This window comes from Peromyscus californicus, unplaced genomic scaffold, assembly GCF_007827085.1.
Source record: "Peromyscus californicus insignis strain IS unplaced genomic scaffold, ASM782708v3 Scaffold_11__1_contigs__length_118956290, whole genome shotgun sequence".
In the NCBI taxonomy this organism is placed as follows: domain Eukaryota; kingdom Metazoa; phylum Chordata; class Mammalia; order Rodentia; family Cricetidae; genus Peromyscus; species Peromyscus californicus.
In genome coordinates, this window is record NW_026294402.1 from 98,267,188 (window position 1) to 98,290,684 (window position 23,497).

The 23,497-nt window shown below is 43.3% G+C and overlaps 1 protein-coding gene across 10 annotated transcripts in view; it reads right to left on the bottom strand.

The window, feature by feature from the left end:
* Tmem108 (transmembrane protein 108) overlaps positions 1-23,497 on the bottom strand; it is a 277,796-nt gene that overhangs the window by 251,324 nt on the left and 2,975 nt on the right. For all 10 annotated transcript variants that reach the window (XM_052718720.1, XM_052718640.1, XM_052718712.1 and 7 more), the window contains exon 2: positions 18,096-18,208. The gene's annotated coding sequence lies outside the window, so the exon portion shown is untranslated. The remainder of the gene's footprint in view (positions 1-18,095; positions 18,209-23,497) is intronic.

Consider the following 23,497-nt stretch of genomic DNA (forward strand, 5'->3'; position numbering starts at 1 on the left):
TAATTAGACAGACTTCTTGTCCTCTATTTACACCATAACCTCATGCCCTTCTCCTAGAGATGGGCTTAGGGGTCCCTGCACATCTTTATCTGCTGTTCCTCTTCCCGAAGTGGCACCTCTGAACTTTCTGTTCTTCACCACTTCTTATCTCTTTCATTGGTATATTGGAGGCTGCTGGAATGCAGGCTTTCTATCATAAAAACTCCAGTAACATTTTCAGCAATGACAGCTGTAACCCCAACATTTAGTCTTCATGATAACTCTCGTCTTACATGAAAGGAAACAGATATGTGGCTCTAAACTGTGCAGAATATCCATGAAGTTGCTGTCAATTTCTAATGTGGACAGATAGACCAAGACACCAGGAGAATCATGAGCAAAATTTGCAAACTCATAAAGAAAAGTCAAAGAAAGCATCAGTGGCAAAAAGTATGAAGGCCAAGGGACATTAAACTCTTTGCCCAAAGTCACATTTCTAAAATCTGATAAACACGGGATACGATGCAAAGTCTATTTGGCTACTGTGCCAAGTCTATAAATACCACACATGGACACTGAAAAGAAAACAAGAAGGCATTCCACGTAGGGAGGAGAAAATAGGCTCAAGGACTGGCCAGGTGAAGTACGAGTTTTTGTGGAGAAAGACTAGAAGAGATTGGTAAGGGACACTGGGTCTACCTGTGTACAGTCTTCATGCCTGTTCAGGAGGCACTGTCTACAGTCAGCTGGGAACCACATAAATGTGGAACACAAGTTTTCTCCTACGTGTGTGTGTGTGTGTGTGTGTGTGTGTGTGTGTGTGTGTGAGAGAGAGAGAGAGAGAGAGAGAGAGAGAGAGAGAGAGAGAGAGAGAGAGAGAGAGAGAGAGAGCGCGAGCGAGCTTAACCCAGCAGGGCTGCATAAAGACACAATTTGGTCACAGGCTTGTTCACCAGGTATTTGGAAGGGTCTACACTTGGCTATATGGTGTGCTTTGATCTTGCAAGGGGGAGGTCTTTTGCCACTTCCCTTGGCATATTATAAAAAGCCCTTTTTAATGAAGGACGAGGCTGGTGGGTATTGATCCAGGCCCTCACGAAGCTATCCTGTGTTTCTGTCTTTCTTCTCGTCTCCATCTTTCATTCTATCTGATATTTCCTCACTCCCCTCTCCTCCACCTAAGCTGGACTCCCACATTTTTTCTTAGTTTTTTTTTCCCCCTGGAGAAACAAAGCAAAGACAATGAAAGAGACTAAATAAGGTAGTGAGGTTAACAGAAGGAAGGGGTAAAGAAGCATGTGAAGAAACTCCAGCAAAAGAGAAAGTAAAACTGTAGGACAGCCACAAATGGGACATCTGCATCATCCCCCCTCCCAAAGCCCAGAGACAATCAGAGAAGAGGGGTCAGAAAGATTGTAAGAGCCAAAGTTGAGGAGGACAAGAGCAAAACAGTGTCTCCTGGACATGCAGGGCCACTAACTGCACCCATGACCTCACAGCAGCGGTGGCGGCCTGCACAAGAGGTGCACAAGATCGAGTCGCTCACCATACGGCATGGAGTGGGAAGGGGTCCATAAGCCTCTATGCCTAACTGCAGAGCTATGAACAGGTGATGGCTTCCGGGAGAGAAAGAGCCAATTTTCTTTAATGGCGTGGCCCCTGGCTAGGTCAACCACACTCCAGAGGATGGCCCCACAGTCCTGAGTATATGGGCAGCACAAATTGGACTCAATGATTATTAAAATAATAAATAAAAGGAGGAATAAAGTCAGAAGTTGAGGGGTAGGAAAGTAGGGGTAGACCTGGGAGCAGTTAGAGGGGCGGTGGGAGGATAAATGAAATCAAAATATATCGTACAAAATTCTCATAGAATAAAAACATCAGTATTTTTAAATTCTAGGGCTATATTAATATGGGATCTCCCAGGAAAGAAAGACATCATTTTCTGAGTGGAGGACTTCTAAATAGCACACTATCATTAAACACTCACCAAACACTATGCTAATATAATACCAGTGAGTAAATATTTCAGAATGATCCATCCAAAGGGAAAGAGGCAGACACCATGGCTACAGGAAGCACACCCATTTCCATTGGCCTGCTTCCTGGCCTTCAGAGGGTGCTCTAATGGGTTTGTTAATAGGAATGGGTCACCTCTGTCGACACAGCAGCCAGGCTTCACTTCTTTGAAAGGCAAACATCAAGACTCAATGGTAGAACCCACCCCCCCCCCAAAAAAAAAGGCTGAGTAGGGTTTATCATCTCTTTCTGTGGCTCAGAGGATGGGATGGGTAAGCTGGGGATCTCAGTCTGAGATGCTTGAAGCAGTATCTACACCCCAAATCCATGTTCCCTGGGACACTTAACCTCCTGGGAGCCTCATAAGGTTTGCAGCAGGAAAGGATTCAAAGATTGAGGAGGCTGGCACTCACTGTGTCCCTCAGAATCTCTTTACCCCTAGAGAGCAGACAGATGTCTCTGCTGTCATTACAGCATCTGCACCAAGGGGCTGCGAATTAATTCCTGATTCTACGGAAACTCATATAATTGTGTTATTTTTGTTATAAAAATGGCATTTGCACGCATTTGAGTTACTTTACCTTTAGTTTATGCTGTAAGATTACTGAGTCCTTAATCTTCTGGCTATATGTAGTTACACACACACACACACACACACACACACAAAATCTTTCCCTTCAGAAGAAACATGAATACATTCACTGGATGCACTCCTATATATTCCCCTTTACATTACATTAAATTCAATAAATGGGACAGAGCCCTTCCCTGAGTCAGAGGAGAAACTGGAACAAATGGTTTACAGCTGCTCTTTCTCCTGGGTCAGCAGCTGGGTGAGAAAACTGATCCCAGCCACCCTTCAATAACGAAGGCCATCCTTTCCCCAGCCAGCACTCAGAGAAGCCCTGCTGAATTCCCTTTCTTTGGAGCCTTTTTCAACAAAAGCTGTGTCCCTTTAAGAAAATACAGACCCTCTGTCCCATGATCTGGCTGCTTGTAGAGATGTGTTAGAGTCTTAAATGAATTCAGTGGAATGATGGGCTGTTTGTACTGCCCTGGATCACTTCACTCACAGCTGTGTGGGTCCAAATGGAGCTGGGACCATCTCTGCCCTGACACAGAATCATAAATAAAGGCTGAGCGAGCCTTCTGCGATAGTGGGATGCATTCCCTTACAAAGCCACTCAATCACTGGTGTAAAGGAAAGCAATGCTCCAGGGTCAGGGCTGGAGAAGTCAACAAAACACACTGTGTCAAAAAATTAAGTCCGTTTCAGTCCCGCCAGTCATTCCCCACATAACAGCACTTGTATGTGATTTATTTTTAGAGTAAAAAGCCAAGTTATTTTCATTTATCAGAGCTGGAATCTTACACACCCAGCTGTTGAGTAACACTTGTCAAAGATGTCAAAACATCTTTCAACATTTAGACAGCCACCTAGCTATTATTCCTGTAGGACACGTGGTTAGCTGAAAGAGTCACATCTGACAGATGCAGAAAAAGAAAAAAAGTAGATATCTGTGTGGAAGCCACAACTCCTATTTCCCAATCATCCACCCCAGCGATCTCCCCACCACTCCGCACTGTGAGACACCCAGACTTCACAGAGAAAAAATGGAGTCAGACCTCTTCACAATAGCTGCCGAGTGTGTGCGCTCTCTCTTTCTGGCTAATCTTCCAGGTCTTTACTACATCCATAACTCCAGATTGTGTTTCTGTTAATTCTAGCTCGGAGTGAAGAACTCAGGATCTATAAACTAGGGCAGGTATCATATTCAGTCAGTCTACGGCACCACGACTGTCCAGGAAAGCTGCGGGACTGTCACCCTTACTGAAGCCATCTACCCAAAGCCATAGCTGTTTAGAGAGAGCACCAGCATCTCTAAAACCGCCTGGCGGAAGGAGAGTTTTGAGCAGTAGGGGTAACAGTCCCTGCAGGACTATGAATGAATTCCTATACTTCTGTAATGTTCCTTTTCTCTGGGGGCTGGTCTACACATCAGTCACTAGTTCAACTAATAGGTACAAGAAAGAACAGCAAGGACAGAAATACCCAGAAGTCAAAATGGAAACGGTGAGCCAAGATAATGACAGAGAAGCAAAACATGGACCCGCCAACTAGTCAGTACAGACATAGTCTCAAATTACAACAGGCTAGAATGTTCTTCCTGCTCCCCACAGAAGCCCTAACTGCACGAGGTATGGCCAGGCCATGCCTTCTTCCTTAGAGGCCCCTGCCTTTGATCCATCTCTGCTCCTCTCCTACCTAAAAGGCACCCACCAAGCTCATCTCTCCAGCAATGCTTTTCTCAATAAAACCATTTAAAAATTAGCTGGCTCAATGTCGTGATTAGAACAGCATGGGAAGTTAGTATCTGGGGATACTGAACATGTCACAGTGGATCAGTAAGTTCAACAAAATAGGGAACCATCCTATCAAAATGCTAATAGCATCCCTTACCCCCTTGAGAAAACTGGGTCTCCCTTAACAGTCAGGGCAAACAGAGGAAAACTGAAGAGAAAAAGATATATTAAAAATGCTACAGTTAATAATCAGCTTCCCTATTATGACCATAAATAAGGGAACATATCTCTGTTACCAATGAACTCTAACATTTGTACTAAAAATCCTGTCTAAAGCAGTCAGAAAATAATGCAAGATATACAGCCTAGTGACAGGAAAGACTCAAGGAGAAACTAACCGTGTGCCGAGCAGACTTTTATTAACCCTGCCAGGCTACACTCAGGGTGGAAAGAGAATACAGCCTGGGGAGAGCTGCAGAAGTGAGCTTTCTAGGGAGCAGGATGGGGCAGGTTTGAGGTTAGCTTCTCAGGTCCTGACTGGCTGCAGAGGGAGCACTGCTAAACAAGGGTATGGGAACACGCTGTTTAATTCGGCCTGGGACGAAACTGGGGATGTGGAAGATGGCAGGTTTCATCTTCCTGGAAGGAGTGTATCCGTAAGAGGAACTGAAACACTCCACCACCTTGTAAGCAACTCATAGGTAAATGGACTGAGACAAAATGGCATCACCGATGTTAAGCCCTGTCATTCCGGCCTTGAAGTCATAAGGAATAGGGTGATGTGTTCTCTCCTCTGGCTACTTCCCATGAACCCTGGATGTAGTCCAGGGCAGGGGAGGCTAAGGAATGGGTGGGCTCCTTTGGTAGTGATTGATACGCTCTGGTCATGAAGATCTCTGTCACCTCCTGGTTAGTGAAGGCCTGCATGTGCTCCTGTAAAAAGTTCTTAGAGAAAGAGCAAAAGAGCCATGGGCCAAAGAATTGGGCCAAAATTATGATAGTGTGTGTGGGGGGGACTCTTGGGTAGGAGCCAAGGAAGAAATGAGCCAAAGAAGTTCCAGGAAGATCATTGGATTTGGAGCTGTTCATCTGGTTTTCTTGCCCACTCCCTTAGCTTAGGTACTTCATCCCGAACCAGGCCTGACTGATTATGGTAGAAACAGTGTTTCTTCCCCCAGGGCTAAATGGAAGTCATCATTTTCTGTCATGATGAGATCCAGGCCTCTGCAATTTTGGAAGACCATTCCTATCAGGGAGTCCAGCTGTTACAGTTCTGGGTCCTGAAAAAAAAAATGTCTGCAGAGTGGCAAGAAGAGAGACCAGTCGGATGACCCATTAGTCCTTCCCTCACAGGTCACCTGACCTGCTTTTAGAGAGAGGTTTAAGAGAGCATATCTCTCTTTTAGCTGCTTCCAGCTGACAAAAGGGGTGATGTAGAAAGGGCAGCAGTTAGTGTGCCTCCAAGGAGGGTCCATCTAAGAGGCCACAATAAAACTCAACAGATGGCAAAGATCTAGAGCATAGGACAGCCACGAAATGACAGTATGCACCCTTGGAATGTGTTGTATGAGTGAGTAGCAGCTGTAACATACAAAGTGAGACTATTAGGCCTTGGGAAATTGCTACTGAGAGCACAGTTAAGAGCTGGGGCAGCTTTGTCCTTACTGAAAGAAGAAAACAAGCAAGAAAGCCATCTAAAGAACCCTTGGCAGGCTTTGTCACAGGTGCTAGGAAGACTGACTTTTTGTCACTGCTATCAATTACAAGGTGTAAGGCCACTGGTTTGGTAGACCTGAGACATTTCACTAGCCAGCATTAAGTTCAGACTTGGCCATTGGGTCTCCTCTATATACCCTGTAGGGAACACTAAGAGATAAAGTTAATGAGGAGAAAAACGTTAGCACCATGATTAACTTAAGTTTTGATTAGTAAGGTGAAATGTAAGTTTACAACTGGCTGGACCATGCACCAGAGCCCTGTAGAAGGCTAACGTAACTGCATAATCAGCAGTTTGTGAGAGAAGTCAGCTAAGTCGGCATCTTTTATAAGATTGTCTAGCCAAGTTCCCAGGACAACACTTGGATACCTTGAATAATTTCCCAGATCTGTAAGTTTAATAACAGAGTATCTGGCATCCTCCTTCAATCATGAAATATGGATAGTTAGGGTAGAGAAAGAAATGTCGCATCTGTGGTAAGTACTCTTCCAGACAGAGATAGAGAGCTACAGTTGGTAAGTACAGCTTTTAGATTTGTATTCAGTATTTAATAAGACAGGCCTGTATCTCAGGACAGACACTGCAGTGCTGAAGCCAGCCAAGGAAGGTCTTGTCTTGTATCTGGGCAACATATATATCAGGAAGAGAATCATTAGTGAGAAATAGTTGTTCAAATAGCATTTCATATAGCTAAGTATATTGACTGAATTGTTACGGAAACATACTGATCATTTTAATCTTGATTATACTTTCTGGATAGGTGTTTAAGATCATGTAGGTAAAAAAAAAAAAAAAAAGATCATGTAGGTAGCCACAATTAATTTTTCCTTTGGTACTGTCAAGGCCAAATGAGGGTCCAGTCCTCAGGAGTCATGTGGGTTTGTGAGGAATCTGAGACTCCTCAACCTTTTCTTTTTACTGTTGTCCATCTATGGTGACAATAAGCCAAAGGCCTTGCTTGACCTGACTGTGGCTTCCCTTGGAAACACTGAGGAAATCTTTCCTTTGTAGACTGGATGCTGGTTAGAACCCACTATGTAGGGTCTCCATGGCCCCCCTAAACAAAAGGACATATGACTTTGCACAGATGCAGAACATTTCTAAAGATGATCTACCATACCCTAGGACCTCACTGACGAGTGGGAAATATTATTTTAGTCCCTCTGGCCATATTAAAACAACCTCCAAGTATGGTTATAAAACACACAATATCAATTACACAAGTTGATACTTTTAAGTAGTGAATAATATGTTAATAGCCATATATTTTAAAATAAACTTTGATTAGACATACATTTTTAGCTAGTTTTTGAGATTTTTTTTTACCTTAGAAACTTTAAATCTCATGTTCTATGTACCTTAAATAACTTACTCAGACTTTTAACTTACAAAAGCCCTTTAGGTTTTTTTCCCATTCTGAAAACATACATTCATCTTAATTTTCATATACAAATCTTTTTTAACTAAAACAATTTTCATCTTTTTATCCTTTATAACTTTTTAAAAAGTTCTGAATACTATGAGACATAATAGCATTAACAAATGAATTTACTATCTTCTGAGAGAATTTTCTCCCTGCAGGATGGAGGTAACAAAACAATGTCTATGCTCTCTTCATAAGCTCCCAATAACAAACCAAAGTTCAATTTCAAAACCGTCCTGAGGAACCAAGGAGTTTACAGGGCTTATTTATCAGCCTTGCTCTTCTTACATCTGGTACCCCAAACCAAGATCCTTTTACGGTCCTTTGGACACAAAGCCCTCTTTTCTCCCCACAGGGGTCATTCCTTCAGGAGCACAGACACCCACTGAGCTCACTGTTTTGAGCTAAACACTCACCAGTCACCACCAGAGACTTCTGTACAAACCTCACGTGGAAGTTTTATTGGTGCTTCATGCTATCCCAGTCTGGCCTCCATTCCCTTGCTCTCCTCCAAGTACCCCCCTCTCCTCCTTCCTTGGACCTTTTCTTCCCCGAGTCTTTGATCTCCAGACTAGAGGCCCTTTGCCATGCACTCAAATTCTTCAGGACGAGGTAAACCCTCCAGGTCGGCCCCAGAGTCCCCTAACCAGTCAAATTCTTCAGGACGAGGTAAACTCTCCAGGTCGGCCCCAGAGTCCCCTAACCAGACCTCAGAAGCCCCAGGAGCTTCAGACTCCTCTCTTCACCGAGTCACAAAACCGGGAGGTTAGGTAAACCACTCCAGTTTGACTCTGTGATTCCTCTCAGTCTTAGGAGCACAGGGAAGCCTGCTCCTAAGATTTAGGTCATTGTAGAGAGCCGTGCACGGCCGTGCCTCAAAGATGGCACGGCGTCTGGCTTCTGCCTTCCCGATGGCAGGTGCTCCTTATTTGGCTAAGGCTAGGATCTGGCTTGCTTCCGTGCACCTGGACCTAATCTGGCTTGCTTGCGTATGTCTGACCCTATCGGCATTGTCCATGTGGCACTACGGGGTTGATTGCCCAGTAGCTATAAAGGGCGTGGGCTGGCTTTCCCCAAGAGGGAGATCGGAGGAGGAGGAGGAGAAGAAGAAGATGGCTTTCCCCGGGGTCAGAAGATTGTTCAAGGTTCCTGAATAAACTGCTTGGAGAAGAGCCTGGCGTCGCGTCTTCCTTGCTGGTCGAGGCGGACGCGACAGGTCATTTTCATCTAAGTCTGGGTTAGACTCTACCAGTTCTGACCATTCTGTTCAAAATTGCTTCAATGCTAAAAACCAAATTTCATGCAATGGGCTCTAAATTGTCCATGCCAGTGGGTACTCCTTTGGCCTGTCTCACGACAATCTCCAAGAATTTCTTCTTAGCTGCTTCAGTCCTCCAAACTCATTTGGCTAGCCAACCAAATCTGGCCTCAATTTGAAACTTTTGATCTCAATATTCTCATTCATCTAGACATTCTCAGATAAAACAGCAACTGGTCCAAGGTACCCTATGTCCAAAGCTTTTTTGCCTTCATTTTTACACCTCTCTCTGCAACTCCTGCTTTGCCTTCCAGATCATCCTTTGCTACCAAAAGCTTGATCCCAAATCCAACTCTAACTCCTACTCCAGTTCCCTGGCTTTCAATCCCACTGATGAACCTCCTCACCAACTTCCCTACCTCCATCTTCAATCTCCACACCCCTCCATCTTCAATCTCCACACCCCTCCATCTTCAATCTCCACACTCCTCCATCTTCAATCTCCACACCCCTCCATCTTCAATCTCCATGCCCCTCCATCTTCAAACTCCATGCCCCTCCATCTTCAATCTCCATACCCCTCCAATCTTCAATCTCCACGTCCCTCCATCCTCAATCTCCATGCCCCTCCATCTTCAATCTCCATGCCCCTCCATCTTCAATCTCCATGCCCCTCCATCTTCAATCTCCATGCCTCTCCATCTTCAATCTCCATGCCCCTCCATCTTCAATCTCCATGCCCCTCCATCTTCAATCTCCATGCCCCTCCATCTTCAATCTCCATGCCCCTCCATCTTCAATCTCCATGCCCCTCCATCTTCAATCTCCATGTCTGCCCATCTTCAATCTCCATGCCTCTCCATCTTCAATCTCCATGTCTGCCCATCTTCAATCTCCATGCATCTCCATCCTCAATCTCCATGCATCTCCATCCTCAATCTCCATGCCTCTCCATCCTCATTCTCCATCTTCAATCTCCATGCCTCTCCATCTTCAATCTCCATGCCTCTTCATCCTCAATCTCCATACTCCTCCATCTTCAATCTCCATGCCTCTCCATCTTCCAATGCCCACCTGCCCTTTAGCCTCACACACCTTGAATGCACAGATCTCCATAGACAACCTCCAACTATCTTCTCCCTTACCCTCCCCTCCCCACACCCAAATTAGGGTAACCATGTTCCCCCTACATAAGGTGGCAGGAAGGGATGGCCCTACCCGAGTCCATGTGCCTTTAGTATTGGTAGAAATGGATGTTACTAAATAAAATCCTAGACTGTTCTCTGAAAACCAATTCCATTTATAAAAACAATTCACTCAGATAACTCAAATCTATGGCCTCACTGGGATGATATATACTATATCCTGACCTCTACCCTCACCCAAGATTAAAAGGACTGCATCTGGAATGTAGCCCAGGGCCAGGCCAATAAACTCCATCAACAGAATGACACCTCCCCTCAGGAGATAGAGCAGTCCCTTTCAGAGACCCAAATTAGAATTATCAAAACTCTGGCACTGGGACCTACCACCTGCAGCTGATGGTAAATTGTTTAGCTGAGGGAATTCAACAAAATGCCTACTCTATAGTTAACTTTGACAAACTGAAAGAGGTTACCCAGAGCTCTGGTGAAGACCCCACTCTCTTCCTAACCTACCTCACAAGGCCATCACTAAATACACCCATGTGGACATCAACTCCCCTGAAGAGACTCTATTACTTCATTTTGATTTCCTGGATTGATCAACCCTCAACATTAGATGAAAACTCCAAAGACCAAAAAAAAAAAAAAAAAAAAAGGACCTTTAATGCCTCAAAACGAACATCTACATATGGCCCTTAAAGTATTGAACAACAAAAAGGAGGGCAAAAAGGAACAGGAAAGAGACCTCAAAAGGGACAGGAAAGAGTACCACACCAGTTTCCAGTACCTGGCAGCAACTCTCAACAAATCCGTACCCAACCAGTCTGCCCATCACCAGCCATTCCAAGGAGGCAGGGTCAACCCCATCTCCTTGTTTTTGATGTAATCAACCTGGCCACTGGGCTAAGCAATGCCCTAATCCACAGCCGCCCACCAAGGCTTGAATAAGCTGCAGACAATGGGGCCATTGGAAGACGGACTGCTGTGTCAAACTAATGCCCCCTTTGACCTCTATTGATATCCCTCATCCACCACCTTGGTCCTGTGAAGGAACCCAAATTCTTGACCCCCAACCAAGCTCCAGCCCCATCTTAGCTCATCGGAACTCAGGGTAAGAGTAGGTTTGAGGTTAGCTGGCCAGGCAGTGATTGGTTGTGGATGGAGCATTGCTCCACCAGGTTGTGCGGACATGTGGTCTAATGCAGCCTGGTGCAAAAGTGGAATTCAAAAGGTGAAAGGTTTCATTTTCCTGGGAGAGGTGTGTCATCAGAGGAATTGAAACCCACCACCTTCTTATAAGCAATTCATGGATGGACTGAGACAAAATGACATCATCAAAGTTAAAGCCTATCAAGTTGGAAAGAAAGAAAAATACCTTTATTTGCAGATGACATCATTGACTACACGAAAACACGAAAGAGAAAAACCTCCTGGCGCTGGTGAGCAATCACAGCGAGGATGCAGGGCACAGGGCTCCACACAGAAGCCAACCAGGCAATCACACTCTTATATGTCTTGGATGAACAAGTGCAGTTTGAAATTCAAAAGCACATAGTTTATATCAGCACCTCCACAAACTGAATACTTAGTTATCTTAAATCTTAAATAGGTACAAGTTTATGAGGAAAACATCCTGACTCTGAAGAAATGTTCACCTGTGGACTAGAACATGAGATAGTAGTTGCTCCTTCCTCCATCCACAGATTAGTATGTAACTTGTCTCGCTGCTGTGAAAAGATACCCGACTAAAGCAATTTCAAGAAGGGAAAGTTGATTTTGACTTGGGATTCTAGGGGATACAGTCCATCATGGCCTGGAAGCTGGGCAGCAGGAGCAACAAGTGGCCGGACGTTTATGCCTAATCCACTTCCTTCTTTCCATTCTGTTCTGGACCTCTGTCAATGGAACTGTGTTGCTCACATGTAGGGTGTGTCTTTTCACCTCAATTAACCCAATCTAGGTAACCTCACACACACAGGGCCAGAGTTTTGTTTTCCTGGTGATTCTAAATATTATCAAGTTGACAATCAAGATTAACTATCACAAGATTCAACACCATCCCAAGCATATTTCAAGATGTCACTTGTGGCTATCAATAAAATGATCAATGTTCATATTGAGATGCAGAAGAGCCCAAATGGTTAACTCAATATTTCAGGAGAAGAACAAAAGTTGAAGGAATGATGCTGTATGAATTAATAATTCACTATAAAGTTACAGTGGCTAGGCAGTATGTATTGGTGAAAGACCAGATAACCATAATCAATTAAAAAATATGAGCCCAGATATAGACCCACATAAATAAAGTCAATAAATCTATAATAAAAGAGCAAAGGCAGGCAATACAATGATGCAGCAAAAGTATTTCCACAAATGGTACCAGAAACTGGTACACAAGTAAACAAATAATGTAGCTAAACATATTCTTCACAATCATTAACTCAACAGGAATTACAAACATTAATGCAAAACACAGAACACGATGAAAGACGAAGAGGGTAAGAAAAAAACCTACAAAGACCTTGGGTAGAATTCTGGCTTTTAAAAATACAATACCAAATGCAAAAATCTATAAAATAACTGATAAGTGGAACTTCATTAAAATTAAAAATGTCTGATGTCTGAAAGTCTGAAAGAGAATGAGAAGGCAACAGGTGTTAAGAAAGTATTTGCAAAGGACATTTATGATATATTCAAAATATAAAAAAGTGAGTAAGAAAATACAAAACCTAATTATAAAAAAAAATGGCCAAAAAACTTTAATAGATATTTCACCAAAAAGATGCATTCATGGCAAATATAGATATAAAATGATGTTACATACACATCAAGGAAACTTATATTAGCACCACAATGAGAACTTTACCAGGCCTGTTTTAGAATGGTTCAAATCCAGAACCCTGACAACACCCAGGGCTGGTGGAGATGTTGCACACAGAAACCCTTATCGTTGGTGGGAATGTTAAATGGCACAGCCATCTTATAAGGCAGTTTGTCAGTTTCTTACAAAACAAAACATTCTTACAAAAATTATCTAGCAGTGATGTCCCTTGATATTTTCCCAAAAGAGATGAAATCATGTTCACCCAGAAGCCTGCTCATGGATGTTTAGGGCACCTTTATTTAAAATGACCCAACCTTCAGAGCAACCAAGATGTCCAGAAAGTTCTGGAATATGATTCAGTACACAAAAAAAGTGAGTAACCAAATTACAGAATGATGGGAAGAAACTTCCATGTATATTTACTTACTGAGTGAAAGAAGTCATTTCAAAGGGTTACCTATCGTGTGACTCCAACTGCATGAAAAACAAAACTGTGGCCATAAGAAGATTAATGGCTTCTAGTAGTTTAGGGGTGGAGGAGCAAAAGGAGATATGACTAAACAGGACACAGAGGGGTTTTAGAGAAAAATAATGTCTGTGATTATAATGGTGAACATGTGTCGTCATGTATTAGTCCAAATCCAAGGAATGTACAGCTCCCAGATTGCACTCTTTTTTTTTTTTTTTGTTTTTTGTTTTGTTTTGTTTTGTTTTTTCGAGACAGGGTTTCTCTGTGTAGCTTTGCGCCTTTCCTGGAACTCGCTTTGGAGACCAGGCTGGCCTCGAACTCACAAAGATCCACCTGCCTCTGCCTCCCGAGTGCTGGGATTAAAGGCATGCGCCACCACCGCCCGGCCCAGATTGCACTCTTAGGTAAACCATTGTCTTGGGGTAATTATGATGTAAATACAGGTTCACAGAAGGTAACAGAAATGCCAATCTAGTGGGGGATGGTAGCAACAGGGACAGACAAGCATATGTAGGAAGGGGAGGGATACAGAAGATCTTTCTATTTTCCTTTCTACATTTTGCTTCTAAGACCACTCAAAAAAGTCTTTTGAAAAAAATCTTTGTGAGTTTGAGACCAGCCTGAGCTATAGAGTGAGTTCCAGGACAGCCAGAGGTACACAGTGAAATCCTGTCTCGAAAAAACAAAAACACAAAGGAGGAGAAAAACAAGCATTGTGTCCTCCTCCCCACCACCCCGGTCTCACCACCACCACCACCACCAAGTGAATCATCCAGAGGATCGATTCCACCCCCAGCCTCCTCTTCCTTTCCTTCCAGCCATCCTCCTAAAGGCACACAAACCTCTCACTAGAATTCCCTCTACCATGCAAAACAACCTTGGGCTCAGTAGGCTTTAAACAACGTCCCTTAAAATGTGTCTTTATTTCCCTATCTTTTCATTTGTTCAAATGAAAATTTCTGAGCAACTACTATTGGTAATATTAATAGATAATATCAGCAGAAAAATCTTCTGTGTTACTAAAGGGCTTAATCATGAAATCGGTGCTGTAATAGATCGGTGGAAAATTAGGGATTCCTTCAAGGAGTTACTCCTCGGAAGTTAGGCTTGTGAATGAAGACCCTCTTGTGAAACACTTTTCTGAGCCAAGTCCAGGCTTAGAAGAAGAAGAGGTGAAAATTCTCTTCTCGCTTCTTCTAGACTCTTTGTAGAGCTCTAGGCAATCTTAAAAAAGGCATGCTGTACAAACAAGCCTCACTGCTGAGGGTCAGGAGAAGGGGAAAAGTGGACGGAGACAGCTCAGCAGCCCCAGACTAGAGGGCAAATATTTTAGAGTTGGTGCATTCTATCATGTCAGAGGGACAGACCACGGCACTGCCTGTAGCAGGCAAATATTGCAGCATCATTAAAAAATTCAGCAAGACACAAATGTCTTACTAGGATAGACCTGTTCTAGAAGAACTCTGTTCTACATAAATTGACATCTTTTTACAACAAGAGTACATGGTCACTACAAATGCGGCCTTCTAACACACTGGGAGTCTTATGATATAAAGAGTAGTGTCCAGTAGAATGTTCTTCAATGATGGATGTGTTCTATATCTGTACTATCTAAGACAGCAGCCAGAAATCATGTGGCTATAGGGTACTTGAAATGTGATAAGATCAAATGAAGACCTGAATTATATAAATCAAAATAATTTAAATAGTCACACATGGCTAGTGGCTACTATTGGGACAAAGTTTAGACGACTTTGGGAAAATGACACAAGATATCAGCATGAGAAAATCCTATGTCTATTCTGAGGGCTTAGAAAAATGCTTTCTCTATGCCTTCCCCACCACAGACACAAAGACACCATGGAAAACGCCAGGACATATCACAAGCCATGCAAAAGAACTATGATTCTCCAGCAGGCACCTTGGGGCCTTGTTAAACTAGATCACGAGGTCCGCTCTGAGAGATTTGGAACAGGAAGTAAGAAACCCAGCACTCCTCATGCCTGGCCTGGAGACAGAATTTTGAGAAGCACTAGAAAAATATCAACGTCAAACATTGGCCTACTCCTACCAAGAGAAGCACTGTCTTGTCACCTCTGGTCATGGAAGAGCCTCATTCTTCAAGGTACTCAGACTCTTAGCCAAGCACTCTTACACACACACACACACACACACACACACACACACACACACACACACACACACACACACACCAAAAGCCAGAGAAACCAGACTGTCTACAATGGACTCCCCATACATTAGATCCAAGGTAGAGAACAGGGGCAAATCTTTCATGAAGCAGAAACACAGAAAAGAGAACTCAAAAGAAGCCTCAACAGTTTACATCTAATCCCTGCAGTGGCCATGTCCTGTCGTGCGACTGAGGCTCTTTGTGAAAATAATGTAGGATATTTCATATTAGTTCAGAATTATGGCCTCCTTTTACTGTTCCAAGACACAACATTGGAAAATACCAAAGGACACGTGTCTTATGAAAACATGTTATTTGTCACTCCGAGGGTGTACATTGAAAAAGTCTGTTTTCCTATTCCATATTCTCAAAGAAAAAAAAGGAAAGAAGTGTAAAAGCTCTAGAGCAATTGTGAGTTTTTCTAAGCAGTCTCTATCTTTATATGACTCACAAAAATTGGTCTGGATTGTCAGTCACTCGGGAAGAGATTTTTGTTTTTGGCGGTTACCTTTCTCTGTCCTTTGGTCTAATCTCTCTCTGTCCTTTGGTCTAATTAGACGTGAGTCATTTTCACATTAAGCAGTCACCCTGATGGTTGCAATTTCCATGAGTACTCTTTAGAACGGCCATCTTTTTGCCTTGTGGCCCTCTGTTGGCCCTTAACTTTGCAAAGGAAAAGCTTTCACCCAGAATATATTGCTGCAGTGAGCTAGAGCATACCTTCAAATGAACTCAGAATCTCGGACTGCACATGACTGTGCACACTACTAAACTTCATTCTTTAACTTCCGTTGTCCCCTTTTTTACTGACATCATGATGATCAGGAGGGATGCTTGGGCCCTAAGTATCTGGGAGACAGTTACCACTTAGTATTTGTAGAAACCCTGATCAACTACACAGTACTATGTTCCTTGCCTCCTCAGGCTGAGATACTATGGTGTACCTATTTTACAGGGAAGAAAACTGGGAGGAAAAAAAGAATTAAGTAAAGTAAAACACAGCCCTAGAGAAATTCAGAACAAGATTAAATCACTGTATTCCTTCAGCTGTGGCAATTTTATCTACCAGGAAACATTTAACAATACCCAGAGACCTTTTTGACGGTCATGATTGCTTCGGGAGCTACTGGCATTTAGTGGTCTGAGGTTAAGGGCAAGGGCACACTATACATCCTACAATGCATAGCAATGGCTCACACAAGAACTGCCTCATTGAAATCAGTACTGCCTGGTGCACTGGTAACTCTTACACCACTTTCTTTGGCCCTTTATCAATGGTTAAAGAATGGCCACCTCCACAATTTGACCCTCGTACAATATTTTCACAGAAACATGCCAGTCAATTGCTATTTTTGATGTAAAATACTTCTTAGATACATTTAAAATAGAGGCTACATGAGAGCCACAGATAAAAAGGAGAGTAGCAAGCCAGGCTGCAGTGGCCCACGCCTTTAATCCCAACACTCGGGAGGCAGAGGCAGGCGGATCTCTGTGAGTTCAAGGCCAGCCTGGGTTCCAGGAAAGGCTCCAAAGCTACACAGAGAAATCCTGTCTCGGGGGGCAAAAAAAAAAAGGAGAGTAGCCCCATGTTAAGGAAAATTCGTTTAGGGATGAAATTTAACAAGGAACACTCCTCTCATGAGCAACCTCTAGACTCCGGGCTGAGGTCTGTGCCAGCTGGTCCCTGGACTCTTCTGTAGATGGCCTGCCTCATAGCTGCATCTCCCCACTGAGCATGTGCGTCACTCACGAGCAGCAATGATGCACACTTACGGGAATCTCCAGGGACCTGCAGCCCTTAATCGTCTATATTGTTCAGTAAATTGTACTCATTAGCAAGCCACATGAGGCACAGATGTACAAGTAGCCTTTCCGGGTGCCCTCAGTCTAGCAAGGTCTCATGACACTCGGAACTCACTGGCTGAAAACAGTCCTCCCTCTTAGTTAAAGCTGGAAAAAAAATCCCACCACCACTCACTCCTGGCCTTCTCTAACCATTCTCAGCTCTGCCTGGGATAGTATCAGTCACGATTTCTTCTTCAAAGAATATGTTTGAGGTTCAAGTGCAGAAGTTGGAGAACAAAGAAAAGAAGTGGCATTCTTTCCTCCCTGGACCTCCACTTAGACTCAGAAGAGCTCACCAAACACTATGTCCTACTAGTCTTGAATTTTTTTTTGCCACAAACCAAACTCCAAACAGGGTTTGGTTACCAAGTTCCCAGTAGTCACATACAATCTACCAGCAACTACCCACAGCTCAGTAGCTGGGTATGTGGCTTCCAGAGACAACAGATGGGAAGCTATGGTGTGGGCAGAACACTGTGCTTTAAGCTGCTATGGGCCACCACACCAGAGACTTCAGCTCTGACCAGATATTTCCTTCATGAACAGAGAGATCAGGAGAAGTTCAGTGAATGATTCATGAAGGAGGAGGAGGATGGTAGGAAGGAACATCTGACCAGACTATTAGCAATGTGATATGACTTCAGGAAAAAGGGAAGCCTCGACAAGCCTGCTTGTACAAATCACACCCCACACAAACTCACTCAACAACCCTATGTAGAGATATCTCCACACACACAGGACTCAGTCCCATCCCTTGGTCACCATTTCTCATATTTGTTGATTTGAGTCCATGATTTGAATAAAGAAAGCTTTAGAAGCCTTTCAGAGACAGAGCATCCCATTGCACTGACTCCAAGAAGAGTCAGACAAGAGCATCTATGATTCAGCAAAGCCAGCAAACAGGGAATGCATTTGCCTTACCCTGGAGGAGAGGGTGTGGAAGCCTTCAAACGCTCTTACATCCTTGCGACCCATCGGATCCACTGCTTTTCACCACACACTCACTTCTGCATGCTGGACCACAGCCAAGCAACCTGCCAAAGACAAAAATGAATGAATACAATGGGCCAATTTATCTACAACTTCATCCCCAAAGCCACTGCTCAGATGAATCTGTTAAAAATTAACTTCATGCTTAACACACAGACCCCAACCTCTAGAATGGTTCATGGTCAACACAAGAGGTTCCCATATACATCCTAGACAGGTGGAAAGTCGAGAGGGATGGATTTGATGCAGAAACAGGAGTACTCAGGCTGCTGTGAGTCCTACATCTTTACAGTATGATCTCCAAGGTTCCTCTAAGGGGTTCTCACCATTCTAGTGAGTTAAGGATGGAAATAGCATGGAAGGACTTGTTTTGCACACACAGGCACATGGGTACAGATACACATACTAACACTGCCCCTCCCCCCAATAGTATACACTTTTCCACTTCTGCTAGCTTTCTATTGGCTGCTCAAAATCATACAGTCACACTTAACCCCAGGGCCTTATAGTGAGCTCTCTTGGGTAAGGCTCACTCCAGTCTAATTAAGACAGCATTAGATTTAGAATAGAACACTCAGTATGATGTGATCACAGTGACTTTGACCTAGTTACAACTCTGGGTCTCAGCTTCCTCTTCTGGAAAACATCATGCCTCCTTTACAGGGTTTATACCTATACTCCACATGAAAGGAAGCATCATTTCTCAGACTGTTCTAGGGGTGCATGTTATTGGGGCATCTTGATAAAATGTAGGTTCTGAGTTGAAAGGTCATGGGTAAGGCCCGACATTCTCCAATTCTAACAAGCCCTAGGGCAGTGGTTTTCAACTTTCCTAATGCTGGGACCCTTTAATACAGTTCTTCATGTTGTGGTGACTCCCAACCATAAAATTATTTCGTTGCTACATCATAACTACAATTTTGCTACTGTTATGAATTGTTATGTAAATATCTTATATTCAGGATCTGACCCCTATAAAAGGGTTGTTCGACCCAAGACCCACAGTTTGAGAACCACTGCTCTAAGGGGATCCTGATGCTGCTGTTCAGTGGTCACTCTGTGATTAGAAGAGAGATATCAGATTAGAGAATATCTGGCAAACTTTGTACACAAAGTGATTTCGTGTATAAGGAGGTTTTACATCAGCATTGTTTCTGATTCTAAATGAGTTTTCAACTAGTAGCATTTTAAAGATCTACTTTGTCTGGATATCTGATACAGTTTTACAGAGTCACACAATTTGAGAAAAAGGCTAGAACTTAAGGGGTCACTGCTCCTTTTCTTCTTCTGAAACAAATTCAGGGAGGCAATGGGTGCCCCCTTCCCCACCAAAGTTCATAACAACTTAGTAGCAGAAATTTGACCTTGGAAGCAACCATTTGACTTTGTTCTCTGGCGTATGAAATCGCTCAATAAATTGAGAAGGAAAAATATATTTATTCTTCTACTAAAGCAAAAACAAAGATCACACTGCCTTATGGCCAAAAAAGGCAGCAGAAGGTGGCATCTACCAGCATGGGCCACTGCAGTATAAAGGGTAAGTAAGATGTCACAGGATACAGATCCCAAGGTTTGTCAAGCAATATTCTCCACAACAACAAAGTTACTTCTCATGTGTCCAAAGTGGGAATGGAACACAAAGTAGCATCTGCAAAGTTTCTGGTAACAATAAGAATTTTCATTTCTAATCCATACAAATTCCAAGTCCCTCCTATTTAAAAACAATTAGAAAAAGAAAGTACTTGGGATTGTAAATAGGGGAAATACAATAATTAGCTCCAGGGCATCTTGGGTACTAATAAAGCTAACTAGTGATGTCTTAGAAGTTCTACCACCTAAACTGTTTCACATCTCTAAGATCCTGGTGGACCTAGGAGCTCAGAGTACAATGCATATACATGTAGCCAGATGTAGCATCTCACAAATGAAAGGGGGAGGGGGTGTCTAAATTTCATGTCACTCTCTCATGGATTGGGAAGGAGCCCATGAGACCCTGCCCTTCATTAAGGATTTATAGACAGTTGAGGATTGCTAGAAGTGAGGGACTCATGAGGCCCCATCCTTAGGCTCTATAGGCAGTTAATGAGTACTGGAAAGGAAGAGACTGATTTTTCAGTAGTGTAGCCATGAGTAAGTTTCATGTGCTCCTGTAAATACACTCCCAACGATGCTCCTTTAAGTAACCCTAATTGAACATGAGCATGCACATTTCCCACCCCCACCCATCACACACAAAACATGATAATAGAAGCTAAGGATTGGCTGGGAAGAGGAAAGGGGTCAGATCATCAGGAGTGGAGGAGAAACAAGAGAGGGTAATAGTGGGGGCAAATATGATAAATATATATACACACACACACACACACACACACACACACACACACACACACATATATATATATATATATATATATATATATATATATATATGAGAATGTTGCAATAAAATCCATTATGGACACTTAATATATGCTCGTAAGAACTTAAAAAATCATGTCATAAATCAGAAAGGTAATGAATATGTGGACCTCAAATTGGATAACGAGAGCTGGGTGTCCCTTATTATGCATGTCACTGCCAGTAAAGCAGCATAAACTTGAAAGCATTCTGGTGAAATTAGGAGGGTACTGAGAAAGGAATGATGAACGGAAATCAATACTTGCATATCTATTATAAAGGTGGGTAAAATGCTTTTCTTAGCCTCTTCATTTGGAAAGCTACTTTAACAAAGGTACAATATCCCTAAGCATTCACAACTTAATTTCTGCAATCCATTCCCAACTTTCGCCTACTATTACTTGAGCTCATCAATTAAGAATTCTCCCTTTGGGGCTGGGGAAATGGTTTAGATGGTAAGCCTCAGAACCCACGTAAAAAGGCTGGGTATGGTGGTATACACATGTAATACCAGCAATGGGGCGGGCGGGCGGGGTGGTAGTGCACAGAGACAGATCTCTGGGGCTTGATATCCAGCTAGCCTAGCAAAATCCTGGAACTCCAGGCCAGTGAGAGATCTTATCTCAAAAAAACAAGCTAGATGGCTCCTGAGAAGCGACACCCCAAAACTATCCCCTAGCCTCTGTGCACTCATGCATCTGTGTGTGGGTGCATTCGTGCACACACATGCATGCACACAAATTCTCCCCTTTAAAGCCTGGTATAGTCACATACACACACACACACACACACACACACACACACACACACACACACACACACACTACCAGCATTTGGAAGGCAAAGACAGAAGGATCACAACTTCACTGGCCACACAGCAAGTTCACGAGGGGCCTGGGCTGCCTGAGAACCTGCCCCAATCGAACAAGACCAAAGTTCCCCTCCTGTCAGTTTTCCAGAAGCTACTCCAGACAGTCACACTCTTATCCTACCTTTGTGCCGTGGATCCATCTGGTTCTGTTGAAGCCTAAGACCCTCTTGTCAGAATATGCTAAAAAGAGCTAGAGAAATGACTGGTGAGGACTTGAGTTCAATTCTCTAGCATGAACGTTAATAATCATACCCAGGTGTGCTGGCACATGCCTCTGTTCCTGCCATTGGAGAGGCAGAGTCAGAAGGGTCTCTAGGAATGCTGCCCAGGACACCCAAATCAGTTCTCTCCAGGCTCAGTGAGAGACGCTGTCTCAAAAACTAAGATGGAATTTGATTGAAAAAGACATCCAATGTCTACTTCCAGCCTCCACTCACCCACTGGCCCAACTCTGTAGACACACACACACACACACACACCCCAAAAGACATAAAATTACAGAGGTAAATTATGTAACACAAACTCTCTTATCCACACGGACTTAGGGCGGGAGACCATGGACTCAATTTAAGAACCTTGCATTGTACAAAGACTATTCTAGGATGATAAAAGTCTTTTCTTACAGGAAACAGTATTGTGAAAAAGTTACAATAAATAAAGCACCAAAAGATACACAGGAAGAGTCCAGCTCTGGATCAGTCAGAGAAAAACAAAAAAACTAAAAAGAAAAGCCCAGGCCAAAGCTACTCATGCTATGACTTCAATCCCATATCAAGAAATTGCTCAGCTAACTTCCCTGGCTGGACTTCCTGTAGACACAGCACTTCCTGTGTCCTAAGCACAGGTGAAGGGAGGCAGCACCTGGGAAGGGAGGCAGCACCTGGGAAGGGAAGCTTCAGTGAGTCCCAAACTTGGGGCCTCATCCTCTGAGTTCTCTGCCTCCCATCAAGCTCTATTAGCTTGGAAAATCACTCAGTTTGAGTTAAAACATGGGAAGGTTAAGTTAACCACCCCTAGGGGTTCTTCCACCTCTGAACTGTAGGACCCTAATGGGAGCCCCACAGTCTCTACAGAGGCAGAGCTCTAGCGAGGTATCTTCTTTTCCGAGCTTCACAGTTGTCCTAGCCTCCACAGCATGAGCACACTATTGATGTGAGCACTACCTGGAGGCTTCAGAAAGACCTTCCGGAATCACTCAGCCAAAGAACTTCAGACTTGGAAAGACAGTTAAGTTGCATTCACTTGACAAACCCAGTAAACATGAGACAAATAACAGCCACAAAGACAGATTGATTTATGGCCACGAAAGGAGGCAGTATCAATGATTTGTGACTACTGCTGTCTTGCACCAATGGGATTTTAGATTTGCCACTGATGGGAGGGGGAGGGAACCCAATAAAACAGCTTATCGCTTCACTTAAAGAGACAGGAATAAACCCAAAGGAAGCTGAGCTAGAGGATGACCGGCACAGAGAGCAGGTGACTGCTGATGGCTCCCACAGGCAATGTCCTACAGCTTGGGCAGGATCCGAGCTAAAACCTTCCCCTACACTGTGACTTCTCCATTGCTGGCCAAAGCACCAACTTCCCTTGCATTTAGTGCCCACAAAACCCACCTCAGAAAGTAGTCTGTAACAAAGAACAAAATAGTTATTTCAAAACTGGAGGATATATACATGAACTCCAATTAAAAGTATTGTTTTTTAATGTTCAAATTTTGAGTGGTTACTTCAGACTTGAAGGTCAAAGTTAGCTAAGACAATCTACGAACACTTGTTAGAAATTTTCAAGTCTTAAAAGAAACTGATTCAAAATGACTTGACCTACCTTTTGTGGACAGTCCAGGGATAGAATGATTTAACCTTGTTTTCATGAAAACTCTCACTGCTACCTTCAGGACATGTATTACTGACTACAGACTGGGTTTAAAATCACATGTTCACTTCATAGAGACAGCCTTATGTGGAGACCAGCTTTGCATGCAAATAATTAGAAATGAAGTCTTGGAATCAACATCAACTCATAACCTCAACATTATGTCTGCGTAACCAGCAGTGTGTATACC